Consider the following 20,733-nt stretch of genomic DNA (forward strand, 5'->3'; position numbering starts at 1 on the left):
CAGAGCGTCTTGAGGACATACGAGCCATAGCAGAGTCGAAACTCAGTGGGACCCCGTTTCCACATTTGCCATTAGGATAGTTCTCTTTTTATAGCGATCACCTCTTTTCAGGGATCAGCTTCCTGATACCCTCGCCTATTCCTGGCACAAATTTTCTCCCCAGTAAGAGTCGAATAATTCAGTTAAAGAGCCTCTTTATTTTTCATTTATCAGTTTGTTTGCAAAAATGTCCGAATTTTTGATAAAACATATTGCATATGAACATAATGGTGACTTTTGCAGATGATTTGCACAGGAAAACATTTAAAATTGCTTTGAATGTGCTTAATCCCGAACGGTGAATTCAAACCGAGTAAGTCCCCCGAGGCATACGTGTATTTTTGGTTGCAGGTCACAGGAACCGGATGCCAAGTCATGAATCCTCATCCCCAAGCAGTTGACAAAGTCTCTCCTCAGCAGAGCATGTTCCCCAACAGAGTTGACAGTATCCAGACTGTCTATCCCCAGTAGAGTTGACAGTATCCAGACTATATATTCCCAACGGAGTTGACAGTGTCAGACTGTATCTTCCTAGCAACAACGGAGTGGTTGCATACCCAACGGACGAGAGGGTGGTGTTCCCAGTGTTCATCTCATCCCCAACATTATTTCTAACAGATTTGTTCTAATCCCCAGCTTGAGGACGATTAGCAAGTTCATATCCCCAGCAAAGGTCGTTTCCTACGACATTTCCTCAGGAAGTGTTTTCCCCACAGACTCTCCTCACAGAGCCTCGCCGAACCAAGTTTCCATAGCTGATACTCCCCCCGCAAGGTCAACTTTTCAAGCAGCCAATTTATTTTTGGTGGCTCATTGGTCCCGGCAGACGGATCATTCCCCACAGAGCATTCAAGGATTGATACAGCGATCTGTTCCCTACCGGAGTTTGCTTCCCCAAGCAGATTTCTTTTTACACCATGCATAACATTTGCATTTGCATGCATGTCATATCAAGCATACACATAAGCTGATAAACAGGTTCTTCCAAGCAGACTGAAGAATTACTTTACAACCAAGGTCATGAGATCCAGCCAGAGGATCAAGCATGAGTGATCCAGCCTGAGGGTCATTTTGAAGATTCAGCCTGAGAATCGTTTTCCCGTGATCCAGCATGAGGGTCACTTTTTGAAGATTCAGCCTGAGAATCGTTTTCCCGTGATCCAGCATGAGGGTCATTTTTGAAGATTCAGCCTGAGAATCGTTTCCCCAAGAGTCAGCCTGAGGCTCAATTTGAAGATTCCCCAGTGAAGTCGCCTACAAGCTTTATTTCCCCAGCAAGTCTAATTGAGGAGTCGTTACAACATGTTCTAGCCCGAAGAATATGTACGAAGCCCAAAAGTGAAATATGCTCGAAGCTGCATATCTAATATGAAGGTTGGGTGTAGATTTCAAAAGAGGGTCAACCAGCGCATGCCTCAGATGCGGGATCATAATGACGGGAATTTATCATCAAAACAATCCAGATCTAGCCAGAAGATCGAAATAGATTCAGTCAGAGAATCGAAACAATTCAGATCTAGCCAGAAGATCGAAGAAGATCTAGCCAGAAGATCGAAGTCAGGTCTAGCCCGAAGACCGGAAATAGATTCAGCCAGAGAATCGAAACAATTCAGATCTAGCCAGAAGATCGAAGTAGATTCAGCCAGAGAATCAAAGGAAATAGATTCAGCCAGAGAATCGAAATGGAGGAGATCTAGCCAGAAGATCGAAGAAGATCTAGCCAGAAGATCAAAATCGTATCCAGCCCGAGGATCAAAATTAATATCCGACCAGAGGACTAAATTGAGTATAGGTTCAGCCAGAGGATCGAAACTCCAGATTAAGCCAGAGGATCGGAAGAAAAATAAACAGCGCGGTGTATTTCCGCGTTTTTGTGGTGTTCTCGAAGCGCAAATTTTCGGTCTATCTTTGGTATTCAATCACAGCTCACCCCGTTTGTCTGATAAGCTGTTCGCTTTCATCCTACTCGGTTTAACTGATGATTGAATAGGGGCAGCTGTAACACCCAAAAATTTGCCCTCCTCATTCATGCATTCATTTAGCATTTCATATTGCAAAAAAAAAAAAAAAATGAAAAAAAAATAAATAATAATAATAATTTTTTACAAAAAAAAAAAAATTAATTAATTAATTAATTAAATAATTAAATAAATAAAATATAATAAAAATTTTTGGACTTGGGTCTCTCTCATTTGAGCCCACAAAACCATGAAATTCAGTCTATAAATACCAATGCTTCACTTGAGAGAACATAGAACAAAAGGGGGATTTTGAAGAGAAGCAAAATACTCTGAGGTTTCCTTGGAACAAAACCCTGAGGAAAAAGATAGTGAGAGAAGACCTAACGGAGTTCAGAGCAGCCTCCAAACCCCGAAGGGAACTTAACTACACAGAATCACCTCTGCCTCACATAAACCCTGAAGATTGTTTTGTAAACCTCACGGGTGCAACTCAATTTCAATCAAGCTCTCCAATCAGGTTTGCCATTATTCCCATTACCTTTGCCCATGGGTTTAATATGTATATGAATATATAAACAATGCCTTGAATGTTTAACCGTTTAATTTTTGAGTGTATGCCACAGGGTTTGAGGTTTCTGAAACCATACTGTTATTCATGAAAAAAATGCTTATGGTGTTTCACTAACCCTTTTGTTGAGTTTTTGTGAGGGCTCACATGACTTTTGCAGGGATAACTTGCGTGGTTTCCCACTTTATTTGTGGGATAACCCCTGGAGGTTCATTCCGATTACCCGTACTGACTCACTTTTCTTTGATGGCATTAGCTTGGAAGGATCTCAGGGTTTCCCATTCCTCTAATTGTTGTTACTTCGGATCTTTATCCGCGTGGTACTTTTACATTTTTCCCGCATTTTACTGCTTTCCTAGCTGGAAGACCTCGATAGGAGGCAATGTTTTGTGTTTACCTCAAGATACATGTTTTGTGTTTTGTGTTCGTATCCCTGCAGGTAGCGCGGTTCCTTCATCAAGGACTGCCTTTTTTCCCTCGAGCATCCCAAACCCTAAAACCCAAAGCAACACGTTAACTCCTTCTACTACAGGCGAGTAAGTCTCCAAAGGTCGAGCATCCGGTAGATTGCGTAGTGACGTCGTTCGTCCAAAACCCAATGCATAACCCCGTAGTTAGCTGAACTACGTTTTGCTCTGATTCTCAGGCCAGATGAGATACGTAGGCATAAGACGCGATGTCTTAGCGAGCACACATCCCCCCAACCCATAGGTTAGCCGAGCTACGAAGACTCTGATTCTCATATTCATATGAGATACGTATGCAGTGGATGCGACATCCGCGCGAGTCATTTTCATTTAACCCTTTTTTTTGGCAAACAGCACAAGATAAACCCACACCCTTTAGACGAAAACTACAAAGATGGATCCCGTAGAGTACTACGGATGCGTAGGGGTGCTAATACCTTCCCTTCGCATAACCGACTCCCGAACCCAAGATTTGGTTGCGAGACCCCGTCTTGTCCTTTCCTTTTTCAGGTTTACTTCGAGCGTTTCCTTTCCCTCCTTTGGGATAAATAACGCACGGTGGCGACTCTTCTGTCTTTTTCTTTCGCCGGTTGTTTTTTTTCGCGCACTGTATTTTTCAGGTTGCGATAGCGATCAATGGTCATTTGCTTCTTGATCCGACATTAGTATGGTGAAGCAATGACGTGTTGATCAATCATACTGAATTAACAATTGAGGTGTGTTTGACGGTCTAAAATTGGTGCATTGGGGTTCATGACGGTGTAAGGGTTGTGCTGTCAAAGAGTTATGCGATTAGGGTTGTGACTGCGCAAGAGTTGTGCTTTAAAGTATCAAGTGTTGATGCGAAAAACGACGTCGGAACCCCCGGCTAACTCTGCGTAGTGTGATCGGTCGCCGAAATTTAATTTGGTTTTAATAAATTAACAGAATTTAAATTAATAATAATAATGTGTTTATTATTATTGTCTTGTGGTGATCGATTATGGCCTTAGTTTTCCTTTATTTTGTTTTGAGATTTTAAAATACGACCCGCGTATCGTGCCTCTCTTTTAATCTCTTAATGTAACTTCTTTTCTCATCTCACTCCCTCGTATGTAAAACAAGTTTCTTTTATGTAATGTAATGTTATGAAGAAAGAGAAGAATACAATATCAAAGGAGGACAACCTTGAAGAACTTGCTTGGAGAAGCTTAGATCGTTATTAGGTTAGCTTAGGTTCTCTCATTGGCTTGGGAGAACAATTGCGCTAGGGGCCATAACTGTTTCATTATGTATGTTAATGCATGTGAATGTATGTTGATGCATGTGAGGGACGATTTATATGATAAATAAGCCGGTAAGATCAGAATAATTGCAAATTCCCTCAAATTAAATATTAAGTTTATGCTTTCCAAGTTTTAGCACTCATCAAGACTAGTATCGAATAATGTAGGTTTCGCCTACGCGAGGTGCATGTTCTATATTAGTAAGGTGCGATTGGATAATTGTAATATCCAATTGCTAAAACAATGGGTCAAACTTAACTATACAAATTATAATAAGATTATATATGTTTAGAAGCAATAGTTGGAAATGATCCATATGATGGATTGGAATAAGGAGTTATTCACCAAACTAAAATATTTGAGAGTTGTATTAGATACAATTGGAAGGAGTTCCTACCTAAATAACCTAGTTTTGTGTAATCCTCCTACGCAAACTTAAAACAAAGTGAAATGTGGATCTCGGCCCACTAGAAAATCTTCCAACGGGATTTTCCGAATGAAATGGTGAGGGTCATTTGTTTTGAGTAAAATAGTGGGAGCATATTTAATTCAAGGCCTAATTAAATATGTTATTGATATTATGTAGACTACCATGACAACAAACACCTCTAACAATATTTTGCGATCAATCTTTAATAAGGAAAAATTGTCTGGGACAATTTTTCTGGATTGACACCGAAATCTGAGGATTATCCTCAAACATGATAGAAAGTTGTATGTCTTGGAAAAACCTGTTCCTGAAGAGGAACCTCCTAGTTCTGCACCTAAGGCAGAAAGAGATGCTTATAAGAAGCATGTAGATGATGCCAATGAAACTGCTTGCCTCATGCTAGCTACTATGAACTTAGAGTTGCAAAAGCAACATGAGAACATGGCAGCGTTCGATATGATCGAACACCTGAAGATGCTCTATCAATAGCAGGAAAGGCATGAAAGGTTTGAATTTTCAAAAGCCCTTTTTCAAGGCAAGTTAGCTGAGGGAGCCCCTGTAGGTCCCCATCTGCTCAAGATGATTGGGTATGTGGAGAACCTTGAGAGGTTGGGTTTTCCCCTCGGAAAGGAACTTGAGATTGATTTGATCTTGCAATCGTTTCCAGATAGATTCAGTCAATTTATCCTTATTTTCAATATGAATGATATGGACAAATCTCTTCCTGAACTGCTAGCCATGTTAAGAACTGCTGAGCAGAATCTGAAGTTAAAAGGGAAGTCCATTCTGATGATCGGAAATGGAAAGAGACAGAACAAAAGACCCACCAAGCAGGCTGATAAAGGGAAAGGCAAGGAAGTTTCCAAACCCAGACCCGCTACTCCTGCTTTGAAGCCTAGTGGAGGCATAGCAAAGGAAGGCACCTGCTTCCATTGCGGTAAGATCAGACACTGGAAGAGAAACTAACCAAAGTACCTGGAAGATAAGAAGAATGGAGCAAAGGTTGCTGCTTTAGCCATAGAAACTTATGTATTGAATTTACCTAGTGGTTTAATAATTGAGTTAGAGAACTGTTATTATGTACCTGAAATTAGCAGGAATATTATTTTCGTTTCTTGTTTGGACAAGTTTGGTTTTTCATTTATAATAAAGAACAATTGTTGCTTAATTTATTTGAATGATATATTCTATGCTACTGCACAAATGAACAATGGACTATATGTCCTTGATCTTGAAATGCATATTTATAACATTAATACTAAAAGGATGAAACCTAATGAGTTAAATCCAACTTACCTTTGGCATTGTCGATTAGGCCACATAAATGAGAAACGTGTTTCTAAACTCCATAAAGATGGACTCTTGGACTCTTTTGATTATGAATCATATGAGACATGCAAATCTTGTTTAGTTGGAAAGATGACAAAGTCTCCATTCACAGGAAAAGGTGAAAGAGCTAATGATCTTTTGGCCCTCATACATACTGATGTATGTGGACCACTGAACATACCAGCCATAGGAGGTTTTCAGTACTTCATCACATTTACTGATGATCTCAGTAGATATGATTATGTGTATTTAATGAAACACAAATCAGAGTCCTTTGAAAAGTTCAAAGAATTCAAGAGTGAAGTACAAAACCAACTAGGTAAGAATATTAAAACTCTTCGATCAGATCGAGGTGGTGAGTATTTAAGCCTAGAGTTTGATGACCATCTGGAAGAGTGTGGGATCCTATCCCAACTTACTCCTCTTGGAACATCCCAATGGAACGGTGTATCTGATAGAAGAAATCAAACCTTTTTAGACATGGTCCGATCCATGATGAGTCACGCCGATCTTCCAAACTCCTTTTGGGGACATGCACTATTGACAACAGCTTACACACTTAACTGTGTTCCATCCAAAAAGGTTGAGAAGACACCATATGAGATATGGAGTGGTAAGAAACCACATATGTCTTACATGAAGATTTGGGGTTGCGAAGTTTATGTGAAACGAAAATTTTCAATTAAGCTTGAGCCCAAACCTAACAAATGCTTATTTGTGGGGTGTCCTAAAGAAACAAGAGGGTATTACTTCTACAATCCTTCTGAGGGAAAAGTGTTTGTCGCTCGAATTGGAGTTTTCCTAGAAAAGGATTTTATTTCCAAAGGAATCAGTGGGAGTAAAGTAGAGCTTGAAGAAATTCAAGAATCACAAAGCATTGATACACCTGTGGAGGAATTAGAGCAGGAAACATAAGTAGTTGTGGAAGAGCAACCTGCTCAAGTAGAATAAGACCAGCGTAGGTTGTAACACCCCTTTTTCTACCCCAAATTATTTAACATATAATCAGAGTAAATAAGCACGCATATAAAGAAAAGGGCGTCACATCGACGTTTCCGAAACTTAAAACTTTCAAAAACCAACAATACACCTGGTCATTCAAAATAACACATTTCACTCATCATGAATATTCAAGCAATATGCGTTCGCAGCGGAAAATAAAGAATACTCATGTATTTCATAAAATGATTCATGTCCCATACCATGATCATCTCTCAATAATCACTTCAAATAAAGTCAAACAATTAATGACATAAAGCATATCAAAATAAGATATGAGTTCAATACCACTAATTTACCCAGTGTTACACGACCAGAGCATTGACTCATTACCTAATTCAAACTAAATACGGAAACTCTCCAGCTATTCTTGAGCGAGCTACCGTCCACCTACTCCAGCAATACTACTCTGTAGTGTTTGCACGATACCCATGTAAAGGTAACATTCAAACAGAAAGGGTGAGAATTCCAATCATTATGAAATAGCATAATAAGGCACAATGAATTAAACAACAATTTAAGAATTCATCACACTTGGTATAATCACGTCAATCATATTAACCAACAATCATCTCACATATTTCAACCGTACATCACATTCACATCAATACATGCATTCAATGATCACATAATTATAGATGACTCCATGCAAGACAATGTGACTCCATGCATGTGGTACCTCAATGTGAACTCAAACTTTCACCGCTTTCCGATTCAATATCTAGAATCCAAGCCACGCTTCCGATCCGGACAAGACCAAAGCCCTACGTCTGTTTCCAATGAAGGATCACCGCTTAAAACTACGCCTAATCCCCATTAAGGATTAACGTCTGCTACGTCTGTTTCCAATGAAGGATCACCGCTTAATACTACGCCTGATTCCAACTAAGAATCAACGTCTGCTCATGTGAACCCACAGTTTCACCACTTCCACAATGAAGTCAACCATGCTATGAATGAATGCACACATACCAACACATATGCAATTAAGATCTATATCATCTTAACATACCACATACCACCAAGACTCACAATTGGTACGTATACACATTCATCACCACATATCATCTATGATTACATATACACATCCATAACCAAAATTCATTTACAATCCAATAATGGTATACATACACATTCATACAATATTTTATTCACCAATATAGGCCAATCATCAAACATGTACACATAAATTTCATTCCAAAACGCACACAACATTTAAATATCAATTTTTCAATATCGCAACAGTGTTAACCGGTTAACGCCCTGGGTTAATCGGTTAACGCAAAACAGAATGCGCTTCTTGGCAATTTATAACAGTGTTAACCGGTTAACGCCCTGGGTTAACCAGTTAACGCAAGACAGAATGCAATTTTTTAAATATTATAACAGTGTTAACCGGTTAACTCTCTGGGTTAACCGGTTAACGCAAAACAGAAAGTTGTTCTTGCGCTAACACGAAACAGAATGCAGATTTCCCCGCATTTTTCATCGTTGGAGGACTTCCGGACCTCCGATTTCGATTCCGTAAAAAGCTACACGTTCAGAAAATTATGACTCATCCAAATATATATTCATTCACAGTTTTAGCATAATTTAATTATCACAATTCAAGAGTATTTATCAAGACCTAATAATTCCAAACCATGCCAATTAAGGATTTCAACCTAAAACATGTTCCTACCCATTGACCCAATCACACTATCCCATAATAATAAGAATTTCCCCCCTTACCTTGTCAATTTGATGGAAACCTTGACTCCTCTCGCTTTTCCTCTCCTCTTTCTCTATTGCCTTCAGTGCTCAAGTGAATTCTAATTCTCACTTCCTTCACTCTTACTATTTATAATAGTATTCTAGTTGGGCTTAAATCATCTAATTTAATCACTAGGCCCAATAATACCTAATATTTAAATACCTCTATTTAAATTTAAATAATTAACCACTCACTATGCAACCAAGTTAATTAATATAATTATTATATCTCATATCAACTAATTAATTAATTAACATACTAATTCAATTAATATAATCAATTATTATACTACCTCATAACCACTTAATTACTTAACACTCCAAATAATTAAATTAAAATTATAATAATAATAGTATAATAATTCAATACTAAAAAAATGGGTTGTTACAACTCTCCCCCACTTAAAAGATTTTCGTCCTCGAAAATTTACCTCAAACGAACAACTCCGGATATGATTCCCTCATCTTATCCTCGAGTTCCCACGTAATATTTCCATTGGCGACTCCGCCCCATATCACTTTTACCAAAGCAATCTCCTTACCACGAAGCTTCTTCACTTCTCGATCTTCAATCCGCACAGGTGATGTATCAACCGTCAAATTATCCCGTACTTGCACATCATCTAATGGAACAACATGCGATGGATCCGCAATGTACTTCCTCAATTGAGACACATGGAATACATCATGAAGATTAGAAAGTGATGGTGATAATGCAATCCGATATGCCACTTCACCTATCCTCTCGGAAATCTGATAAGGACCAATGAAACGCGGCGTCAACTTACGCGACTTCAAAGCTCTACCAACACCCGTTATTGGTGTAACTCGAAGAAACACATGCTCGTCCTTCTCAAACTCAAGAGCTTTCCTCCTCTTATCATGATAACTCTTTTGACGACTCTGAGAAGCCTTCATCTTCCCTTGAATCATCTTAATCTTATCTGTAGTCTCTTGAATCAACTCGGGTCCAACCACAACACTCTCTCCCGATTCGTACCAACATAAAGGAGTTCTACACCTTCTGCCATAAAGGGCCTCAAACGGTGCCATTCCAATACTTGAATGGAAACTGTTATTATATGTAAACTCGATTAAAGGCAAGAAACTATCCCAATTTCCTCCTTGTTCCAAAACACAGGACCTCAAAAGATCTTCAAGTGACTGAATAGTCCTCTCCGTTTGACCATCAGTTTGCGGATGATATGCTGAACTCAAACGCAACTTCGTACCCAAAGCACTTTGCAAACCTTCCCAAAATCTCGAAGTGAACCTCGGATCTCTATCCGAAACAATACTCGACGGTATACCATGCAAACACACAATTCTCTCGACGTACAACTTAGCAAGTCTCTCCATCGAATAATCCATCCTCATCGGAATAAAATGAGCACACTTCGTCAGTCTGTCCACAACGACCCAAATCGCCTCACAATTACTCGATGTTCTTGGTAAGCCCGAAACAAAATCCATAGAGATACTATCCCACTTCCACTCGGGAATAGATAACGATTGCATCAAACCAGACGGCTTTTGATGTTCAATCTTTGACTTTTGACAAGTCAAACATGAATACACAAATTCCGCTACATCCTTCTTCATACCTTGCCACCAAAACATCTTCCTCAAGTCTTGATACATCTTAGTAGCACCAGGATGAATACTCAGACCACTTCTATTCCCTTCCTCAAGAATCTTCTTTCTCAAATCCATACCATCCGGAACACACACTCGATCACGACACCTGATGATACCATTCTCATCAATCCGAAAGTCACCACCTTTACCTTGGTTAATCAATGTCATAACATCGACTAACTTCAAATCTGACCTCTGACCTTCTCTAATCTCGTCAAGAATGTCACACGTAAGCTTCAACATCCCAAGCTTAACACACGAAGACGTCGGTTCACAAACCAAACTCAAATCCCTAAATTGCTCCAACAATTCAAACTCTCGCATCATCAACATAGACATATGCAATGACTTCCTACTCAATGCGTCGGCTACAACATTCGCTTTCCCAGGATGATAATTCAAACCAAAATCATAATCCTTCAAGAATTCCAACCATCTCCTTTGTCTCATATTCAATTCTTTCTGATCGAACAAGTACTTCAAACTCTTGTGATCACTAAACACATCGAACCTCGATCCAAACAAGTAATGTCTCCAAAGCTTCAACACAGACACAACGGCGGCCAACTCTAAATCATGCGTCGGATAATTCTTCTCATGAACTTTGAGTTGCCTTGAAGCATAAGCTACCACTTGCCCTTTTTGCATCAGAACACCTCCCAGACCCAACAAAGAAGCATCACAATACACAACTAAGGTTTCTAACGGATCCGGTAAAATCAAAATAGGAGCCGTAGTCAATCTTCTCTTAAGTTCTTGAAAATTCGCTTCACACTGCGAAGTCCAAATGAAAGCTTGACCCTTCCTAGTCAACTGCGTCAACGGTAACGACAACTTAGAAAATCCCTCAATGAACTTCCTATAATAACCAGCCAAACCAAGGAAACTTCGAATCTCAGCAACAGACTTAGGAGCTTCCCACTGAGATACAGCTTCGATCTTCGTAGGATCCACAGAAATCCCACCGCTCGGAATCACATGTCCAAGAAAACTTACTTCACTCAACCAAAATTCACATTTAGAGAGTTTAGCAAACAACTTCCTCTCTTTCAACACCGATAACACAACCTTCAAATGCTCTACATGATCCTCTTCGCCCTTGGAATAAATCAATATATCATCAATGAACACAACTACAAACTTATCCAGATAATCATGAAAGATTCTATTCATATACTCCATAAATACACCAGGTGCATTCGTCACCCCAAAAGGCATCACGGAGTACTCGTAGTTACCGTACCTTGTCCTAAAAGCAGTCTTCTGAATATCCTCAGCCTTTACACGAATCTGATGATACCCAGACCTCAAATCAATTTTGCTAACACACAAGCTCCAACCAGCTGATCCATCAGATCGTCAATCCTCGGAAGTGGATACTTGTTCTTAATCGTCACTTTATTCAGTTGTCTATAATCAACACATAATCTCATAGAACCTTCTTTCTTCTTGACCAATAGCACAGGTGCACCCCACGGCGACACACTAGGACGAATAAACTTCTTCTCGAGTAAGTCTTCAAGTTGACTCTTCAACTCTTTCAACTCAGAAGCGGACATCCGATAGGGAGCCATTGATACAGGACTAGTTCCAGGAACTAAATCAATCGAAAACTCGACCTCTCGTTCCGGCGGTAAATCACTTATATTTTCCGGAAATACCTCCGCAAATTCACAAACTATTGGCAGTTCTTCAATCGTCCTTTTCTCCCGAATATCCAAAGTTGCCAACAACATAAACAACTCGGCACCATCTTGCACCGATTCATCAACTTGCTTAGCAGACACACACCAATCTTCCTTAGCATCAACCTCTGGAGAATTAACCGTCTTCTCGAAACAGTTGATATACACCCGATTAACTTTTAACCAATTCATACCCAAAATCACGTCGAGTTGCTCTAACGGAAGACAAAATAAATCAATTCCAAAATCCCTACCAAATATACTCAACGGACAATTCAAACACACATAGGAAGTAGAAACAAAACCCATAGCAGGTGTATCAATAATCATACTCCTACGCATATCAAATAATATGAGATTCAGCCTCTTAGCACAGTCCAAAGAAATGAAAGAATGTGTTGCACCGGTATCAATAATGGCAATCAAAGGTGTACCATTAATAAAGCATATACCTTGGATTAGTCTATCATCGGTAGTGGTCTCCGCACCAGACAATGCAAACACCTTTCCCTTCACTTGCTCCTTCTTCGGCTTATCACATTGCGAACTAATGTGACCTTTCTCCCCACAGTTGAAACAAGTTACGTTCGCCCTACACTGGTTTGCTCTGTGACCCATCCTGCCACAATTGAAACATTTCCCAGAATCTCTGCTACACTCCGTAGCACGATGGCCTTCCACACCATATTTGAAGCACTTAAGTGGAATAGAAGATACTCCCCCACTTGGCTTCTTGCCAACACTAGATTGTCTCCTCTTGTCATCATATGGTTTCACCCGATCTTGGTTTTTCCTCTTCAGACTCTTGTAGACAGAAGCACTCTCCCTACTATCCTCGTCATAAATCCGGCTCTTGTTAACCAATTCTGTAAAACGAGTAATCTGTTGGTAACCAATGGCCTTCTTGATATCATGTCTCAAGCCATTCACAAACTTCAAACATTTAGATCTCTCAGCATTAGCAGTATTGTAATGAGGACAATACTTGATAAGCTCCTGAAATCTAGCAGCATAATCAGCAACGGTACCATTTCCTTGCTTCAATTCAAGGAACTCCACCTCTTTCTTCCCACGACAATCTTCTGGGAAATAGTTCTCCAAGAAGGTATCACGTAAAAGAGTCCAAGTAACTTCAATGTTGTCTTCTTCGAATCTCTGAAGAGTGTTATTCCACCAATCTTCAGCTTCCTTCTCAAGCATATGGGTACCAAACTGCACTTTCTGAGCATCAGTACAGTTCATGACTCTGAAGATCTTCTCAATTGCTTTCAGCCAAGCTTGAGCTTTCTCAGGTGCATGCTCACCCTCAAAGATAGGAGGATTGTTCCGCTGGAATCTCCCCAAAGCACGGAACACATCATCATCTCCCTTTTGGTTACCGGCATTTGCATTCGCTTGATGGGCATTCGCTTGATGGATCTGACCCATGGATTCCGCCAGCATCCTCAGCGCCTCAGCAATGGCATCGTCATTCCTGCCTGCAACCATTGTCCTAACAACCGGAAACATCAAACAAACACTATCGATCGTGTCAGATACACAAATCAAATACCACGGAAAACCTACTACTATTGACCAACTGGTCGACCATGCTCTGATACCACTTTTGTAACACCCCTTTTTCTACCCCAAATTATTTAACATATAATCAGAGTAAATAAGCACGCATATAAAGAAAAGGGCGTCACATCGACGTTTTCGAAACTTAAAACTTTCAAAAACCAACAATACACCTGGTCATTCAAAATAACACATTTCACTCATCATGAATATTCAAGCAATATGCGTTCGCAGCGGAAAAGAAAGAATACTCATGTATTTCATAAAATGATTCATGTCCCATACCATGATCATCTCTCAATAATCACTTCAAATAAAGTCAAACAATTAATGACATAAAGCATATCAAAATAAGATATGAGTTCAATACCACTAATCTACCCAGTGTTACATGACCAGAGCATTGACTCATTACCTAATTCAAACTAAATACGGAAACTCTCCAGCTATTCTTGAGCGAGCTACCGTCCACCTACTCCAGCAATACTACTCTGTAGTGTCTGCACGATACCCATGTAAAGGTAACATTCAAACAGAAAGGGTGAGAGTTCCAATCATTATGAAATAGCATAATAAGGCACAATGAATTAAACAACAATTTAAGAATTCATCACACTTGGTATAATCATGTCAATCATATTAACCAACAATCATCTCACATATTTCAACCGTACATCACATTCACATCAATACATGCATTCAATGATCACATAATTATAGACGACTCCATGCAAGACAATGTGACTCCATGCATGTGGTACCTCAATGTGAACTCAAAGTTTCACCGCTTTCCGATTCAATATCTAGAATCCAAGCCACGCTTCCGATCCGGACAAGACCAAAGCCCTACGTCTGTTTCCAATGAAGGATCACCGCTTAAAACTACGCCTAATCCCCATTAAGGATTAACGTCTGCTACGTCTGTTTCCAATGAAGGATCACCGCTTAATACTACGCCTGATTCCAACTAAGAATCAACGTCTGCTCATGTGAACCCACAGTTTCACCACTTCCACAATGAAGTCAACCATGCTATGAATGAATGCACACATACCAACACATATGCAATTAAGATCTATATCATCTTAACATACCACATACCACCAAGACTCACAATTGGTACGTATACACATTCATCACCATACATCATCTATGATTACATATACACATCCATAACCAAAATTCATTTACAATCCAATAATGGTATACATACACATTCATACAATATTTTATTCACCAATATAGGCCAATCATCAAACATGTACACATAAATTTCATTCCAAAACGCACACAACATTTAAATATCAATTTTTCAATATCGCAACAGTGTTAACCGGTTAACGCCTTGGGTTAATCGGTTAACGCAAAACAGAATGCGCTTCTTGGCAATTTATAACAGTGTTAACCGGTTAACACCCTGGGTTAACCAGTTAACGCAAGACAGAATGCAATTTTTTCAATATTATAACAGTGTTAACCGGTTAACGCCCTGGGTTAACCGGTTAACGCAAAACAGAAAGTTGTTCCTGCGCTAACACGAAATAGAGTGCAGATTTCCCCGCATTTTTCATCGTTCGAGGACTTCCGGACCTCCGATTTCGATTCCGTAAAAAGCTACACGTTCAGAAAATTATGACTCATCCAAATATATATTCATTCACAGTTTTAGCATAATTTAATTATCACAATTCAAGAGTATTTATCAAGACCTAATAATTTCAAACCATGCCAATTAAGAATTTCAACCTAAAACATGTTCCTACCCATTGACCCAATCACACTATCCCATAATAATAAGAATTTCCCCCCTTACCTTGTCAATTTGATGGAAACCTTGACTCCTCTCGCTTTTCCTCTCCTCTTTTTCTATTGCCTTCAGTGCTCAAGTGAGTTCTAATTCTCACTTCCTTCACTCTTACTATTTATAATAGTATTCTAGTTGGGCTTAAATCATCTAATTTAATCACTAGGCCCAATAATACCTAATATTTAAATACCTCTATTTAAATTTAAATAATTAACCACTCACTATGCAACCAAGTTAATTAATATAATTATTATATCTCATATCAACTAATTAATTAATTAACATACTAATTCAATTATTATAATCAATTATTATACTACCTCATAACCACTTAATTACTTAACACTCCAAATAATTAAATTAAAATTATAATAATAATAGTATAATAATTCAATACTAAAAAAATGGGTTGTTACATAGGTCAAGCAGGATAAGTCACCTACCTGAGAGATATGGATATCTCATAACTGATCAAGGTGATGTATTACTCATGGATCAAGATGAGCCTGTGACCTACCAAGAGGCCATAACTGGTCCCGAGTCTGAGAAGTGGCTAGAAGCCATGAAATCTGAAATGGATTCCATGTACACAAACCAAGTTTGGACCTTGGTAGAGCCTCTTGTAGGAGTTAACCCTATAGGATGCAAGTGGGTGTTCAAAAAGAAGACTGACATGGATGGTAAGGTACATACCTATAAGGCAAGACTGGTCGCAAAAGGATATAAACAAATTCATGGGGTTGACTATGATGAAACCTTTTCACCAGTTGCAATGCTTAAATCTGTTCGGATTTTACTTGCTACCGCTGCATATCATGATTATGAAATATGGCAGATGGATGTCAAAACCGCTTTCCTTAATGGGAATCTTCTTGAGGATGTGTATATGACACAGCCTGAAGGATTTGACATACCAGAAGAATCCCAAAAGATATGTAAGTTACAAAGATCAATCTATGGATTAAAGCAAGCTTCCAGAAGCTGGAATCTTTGTTTTGATGAAACAGTAAAACAATATGGATTCATCAAGAATGAAGATGAGCCTTGTGTCTACAAGAAGGTTAGTGGGAGCATGATCATTTTCTTGGTATTATGTGTAGATGACATATTACTCATTGGAAACGATGTCCGTACCCTGCAACAAGTAAAGTCTTGGTTGGGAAAATGATTTTCTAAGAAGAACCTAGGTGAAGCAGCCTATATATTAGGAATCAGGATCTATAGAGATAGATCACAAAAACTGCTTGGCCTAAGTCAGAGTACATACATAGACAAAGTGCTGAGACGCTTTAATATGCATGATTCTAAGAAAGGATTCATACTTATGCAACATGGCTTGTGTCTATCAAAAACACAATCCCCTTCAACTAAGGAAGAAAGGGATCACATGAATAAGATTCCATATGCATCTGCAATAGGATCTATCATGTATGCCATGTTATGTACTCGACCAGATGTCTCGTATGCTTTAAGTGCAACGAGTAGGTACCAATCTGATCCCGGTGATGCTCATTGGGTAGTTGTCAAGAATATCCTTAAGTATTTGAGAAGGACTAAGGACTCATTATTGATATATGGAGGTCAGGAAGAGCTTGTTGTAATTGGATACACCGATGCTAGCTTCTAGACAGATAAGGATGACTTTAGATCGTAATCTGGTCATGTGTTTTACTTAAATGGTGGCGCTGTGAGTTGGAAAAGTTCAAAGCAAGATACAGTTGCTGATTCTACAACTAAGGTCGAGTATATTGCTGCCTCAAGTGCAACAAAGGAAGTTGTTTGGATAAAAAAGTTTATTAGTGACCTTGGCATAGTCCCTAGCATTGTGGATCCCATTGATCTCTATTGTGATAACAATGGTGCTATCACACAAGCTAATGAGCCTATATCTCACCAACGATCCAAACACATACTTAGGCGTTATCACCTCATTCGAGAGATAATAGATAGAGGAGATGTGAAAATATGCAGAGTACCTACACTTGACAATATTGCTGACCCACTGACAAAGCCTCTTGTGCAGCAGAAACATGATGGCCATACTAGATCTATGGGCATTAGGGGTATGTCTGATTGGCTCTAGTGCTAGTGGGAGATTGTTGGTGTAAGCCCTAGAGGCCAATACTTTTGGTACTTGTATCGAATTATTTATTAATAATAAAAGGATTTTTATTTATTATGTTTGTTTAATAAAGTCCCTAGAATAGCTAGTCCGTTTAATGTATCAAGTGTGACTTAATCATGAGATCCCATTAAACATAAGGACACTATTCTTAAACTACCCGTAGTCGAGCTTTGTTGTGAAGTGGGATAATATTAAATCATTAAGACTATTATATATATAGACTGATGATCACATCTCATTGATCATGGATAAGGAGTTACCAAGTCTTAGACATAAGTATGAATGTTGAGAGTAATATTTATACTGGATTGACCCTCTATGAGAATACTATATAGAATGTTATGCTAAGTGTTATAAGTTATTCTCATGGTGATAATGGTGTATACCACCCTTTTACCTGAAACCACTATGTACCCTAGATGTAGAGTTAAGTGCCTTATTGCTGATCAAACGTTGTCTGTAACTGGATGACCATAAAGATAGTTGATGGGTACTCCCCGAAGCATGTTGAGGGACATGAGTGACCTAGATAGAATTTTCCCATCCTGCGTACCAGGATAAATGTCTACGGGCCCAATATTGAACTGGACAAGGATGACACGATATATGCCTTGTGTTCAATATAGACATATGGGCAAAAGGGTAATTATACACATAAGTATTATCACAAAAGGATTTGTCAGATCACATGACATTTTCGTGTCTTGGGTAGCAGTGATGTGTTGCTAGATATCGCTCACTGTTTATTATGTTAAATACGTGATTTAATATAATTGCTGATGTCGCGAAAACCTACAGGATCACACACAAAAGGACGGATTGATGAGAGATAGAGTAACTAAGGAACACCGTAAGTTACGGTGCACTTAAGTGAATTGTAGAACATCGTAAGGTACAATGTACTTAAGTAGAATACGAAATATGGTAAGGTACCACACGCTTAAGTGATTTTGGCATATCATAAGATATGGGCCACATACACTTAAGTGGGCTTTTTAGCTTGCATCCCACACAAATGGTTCTATAAATAGAACCCTTGTGCAGAAGCATTGGTGCAATTGTAATTTTGTTTCTCTCTCTCTCTCTCACTCAAAGTCTTCATTCGTAGTAGCTAGCACTGAGATTGAAGGAATCCGTTTGTGTGGACTGAGTAGAGGCATTGTCACCATTCAACGTTCGTGATCACTTTGTAGATCTGCATCAAAGGTTTCAATCTCCACAAGAGGTAACGATTATATCACTAATCATACCCATTCATAAGGATCACTAAAGGAGAAAATTTTAAATTCCGCTGCGTTTTGGATCACTCTTCTCCTTCATGAGTTTCTTATCCTTTGTCTTTATGTCGACAACCTATTGATAACAGGTAGTTACAAGATGGAGATCAAGGATTTAAAACATGACTTATGTAAGGAGTTTGAAATGTCAGACTTGATAAATATCTCATACTTCCTTGGCATCTAATTCTACAAGAGTAGTAGAGGCTTGGCGATGCAGCAAAGAAGATATGCAGGTCAAATGCTTAAGAGATTTGAAATGCAAGATTGCAGCCCAACTTCGACTCTAGTTGAGCCCATATTTCAAATGACAAAAAGATTTGACTGAAGATGACATTGATCCAACTAGTATAGAAGACTCGTTGAATCACTTAGATAACTATGTCACACAAGGCTAGATTTATCTTATTATGTAGGCATGGTCAGTAGATTTATGCAGAAGCCAATGGTATCTCATCTTGCAGCTACTAATAGGATACTAAGGTATCTGAAAGGAACACTCGACTATGGAATGTTTTTTTCCTTCAGTTGATTAAGGAAAATAATGAAAACTTGTGGGTTAAACTAACTCTAGATGGTGTGGTGATACTGAAGATAGAAAATCGACAGCAGGATATGTGTTCAAGTTAGGTGGTACGCCAGTCGCATGGAGTTCGAGAAAGGAGCAAGTGGTAAATTTATCATCACTGTTGAGTGTAGTTTTGGTGTCGGGTTTTTGTTATCGTCTCCACAGGGATTGTGAGATATCGCCGCCGTTCGACAGTTGTTTTAATTCTTAACTCGTAGTAACAAGGGGGTTTTGGTTTTAGTCACGGTAGCTTGCATAAAAGTGTAAGAACATGCGGTAAAAGTTTTGGTGTTTCTATTTGAGAAAGATTGTCAAAGTTAGGGTTCGACGATCACTTTGCATGTATATGTTCGATCAACAAACTCATAAACTCCTTTAGATGATAAATTATTTCACAAAGTCCTCCCAATGTGTTTATTCTAACACACATTGTGGGTTTTCCCATTTTGATCCATTGTTTATCTCTAACACAATCTATCAAAATGACAAATTTTTTGTTCAACTTTATCGTGAACAAAATCATTCATTACTATCTCTAGCTAACAAACAAGATTGGATGAAAACCTAAGTAAAGAGTTGGTAAACATCTCTCGATCATAAACCAACACAAAGAGTTATCAATAAAACAAAGTTTTCACCATGTATTCATCATTAAAGAGTTTACAAATGAAGATCATCCCATTTACACACAAAGCTAATGATCCTCTACATCTAACCTTGACAAAATGAAGGACTTAGCTACTCATTTTCATGGTAGCTTGGTCAACAAGTTTCGGAAGAAGGTTGATCAACATCCGAGTCGAAGAATCGAGATTGGATGGGAATCCACCTTCTTTTTGTAAAATATTGCTAAGAGAAGATCAAAGATGAAAAATGGGTTTCTAGGTTACAAAATATCTCTAGAACAATGCTGGAAAATATCTAAAAAAATGCTAAGTGTCTCTCTCTTCAAAAAGTAGCCCTTGCTACTTATAGTACTAAGGTCTGAGCTGTCATGCTCGCTAGGCGAGCAGAATGGTTCGCCTAGCGAGCCCCAAAATAGGCCACCTGAGGTGCCTGCGCCCATAAAATATCTAAGTCCAGATTTCACATGTTCGCTAGGCGAAGAAACCTTCGCTAGGCGAAGAAACCTTCGCTAGGCGAAGCCCACGCTTCCACCTTCGCTCCAGCGAGTTTAGGTGGTTTTGCTACTGGAATTGCTCGCTGGGAGCTCGCCTAGCGAGTAAGTGCTGTCTGTGCTTTTGACCAAGTCTGGGCGTGTTC

Source organism: Lathyrus oleraceus, chromosome 2 (genome assembly GCF_024323335.1).
Source record: "Lathyrus oleraceus cultivar Zhongwan6 chromosome 2, CAAS_Psat_ZW6_1.0, whole genome shotgun sequence".
NCBI classification, from domain to species: Eukaryota; Viridiplantae; Streptophyta; class Magnoliopsida; order Fabales; family Fabaceae; genus Lathyrus; species Lathyrus oleraceus.